The sequence below is a fragment of the Aotus nancymaae genome, unplaced genomic scaffold, assembly GCF_030222135.1.
Source record: "Aotus nancymaae isolate 86718 unplaced genomic scaffold, 86718_ANA_hifiasm-v0.15.2.pri h1tg000103l, whole genome shotgun sequence".
Lineage (NCBI taxonomy): Eukaryota > Metazoa > Chordata > Mammalia > Primates > Aotidae > Aotus > Aotus nancymaae.
In genome coordinates this window covers 4,175,513-4,177,125 of record NW_026988518.1, presented here as the reverse complement: position 1 = coordinate 4,177,125, position 1,613 = coordinate 4,175,513, and the positions used below count along the sequence as shown (strand labels likewise).

Below are 1,613 nucleotides of genomic sequence, written 5' to 3'. Positions count from 1 at the left end.
ATGCACACAATCAAGTCCTCGGCCACATTATTGAACTTTGGGGGATGCTCGCTCCAACTGACTGCTGTCACCTTCACCGTTCCAGTTTTTAAATCCTGAGTCAAGCCAAAACAAAACAAAACAAAACAAAACAAAACAAAAAAACAAATAAAGCCATGCCAATCTCATCTTGTTTTCTGCACAAGTTAGGTTTTGTCAAGAAAGGGTGTAATGCAATTAAGTCACAGTCCACCTAGAAGCATTTGTGGTGGACGATGGAGGCGCCGGACTCCTCATGCTCCTGCCTGCTGATCCACATCTGCTGGAAGGTGGACAGTGAGGCCAGGATGGAGGCACCGATCCACAGGGAGTACTTGTGCTCGGGAGGAGCAATGATCTTGATCTTCATCGTGCTGGGTGCCAGGGCAGTGATCTCCTTCTGCATCCTGTCAGCGATGCCAGGGTACATGGTGGTACCACCAGACAGCACTGTGTTAGCATACAGGTCTTTGCAGATGTCCACATCACATTTCATGATGGAGTTAAAGGTAGTTTCATGGATGCCACAAGATTCCATGCCCAGGAAAGAAGGCTGGAAGAGCGCCTCAGGGCAGCGGAACCGCTCATTGCCGATGGTGATGACCTGGCCATTGGGCAGCTAGCTCATAGCTCTTCTCCAGGGAAGAGCTAGAGGCTGCCATGGCCATCTCCTGCTCAAAGTCCAGGGCGACATAGCACAGCTTCTTCTTGATGTCACACACGATTTCCTGCTCAGCTGTCGTGGTGAACCTGTAGCCGCGCTTGGTAAAGATCTTCATGAGGTAGTCAGGTCCCAGCCAGCCAGATCCAGATGCAGGATGGCGTGGGGGAGGGCATGCCCCTCATAGATGGGCACAGTGTGGGTGACCCCGTCACCGGAGTCCATCACGATGCCAGTGGTACGGCCAGAGACGTGCAAGGAAAGCACTGCCTGGGTGGCCACATACATGGCTGGGGTATTGAAGGTCTCAAACATGATCTGGGTCATCTTCTCGTGGTTGGCCTTGGGGTTCAGGAGGTCCTCAGTAAGCAGCACAGGGTGCTCCTCAGGAGCCACATGCAGCTCGTTGTAGAAAGTGTGGTGCCAGATCTTCTCCATGTCATCCCAGTTGGTGACAATGCCGTGTTCGATGGGGTACTTCAGGGTCAGGATGCCTTTCTTGCTCTGGGCCTCGTCACCCACGTAGGAGTCCTTCTGACCCATGCCCACCATCACACCCTGGTGCCTGGGGCGCCCCACAATGGAGGGGAAGACGGCCGGGGAGCATCGTCGCCCGCGAAGCCGGCCTTGCACATGCCAGAGCCGTTGTCCACAGCGAGTGCAGCGATATCATCATCCATGGTGAGCTGGCGGCCGGTGTGGACGGGCGACAGAACGGCAAGGGCAAGGCTCTGTGCTCGCGGAGCGGATGGGGTCTCAGCCACAAAGAACTTCTTTATTTCTACCTTAATTTCATTATTTACCCAGGAATCTTTCAGGAGCAGGTTGTTCAATTTCCATATAGTTGTGTGGTTTTGAGTGAGTTTCTGAATCCTGAGTCTAATTTGATTGCACTGTGTTCTGAGAGACTTTTTTTTTTTTTTAATGATTTCTG

General features: G+C 52.5%; 1 pseudogene; it reads right to left on the bottom strand.

Moving 5' to 3' along the window:
- Window positions 1-232: 232 nt before the first annotated feature.
- LOC105721415 (actin, cytoplasmic 1-like) lies at window positions 233-1,359 on the bottom strand (annotated as a pseudogene).
- Between the last annotated feature and the right edge of the window lie 254 nt (window positions 1,360-1,613).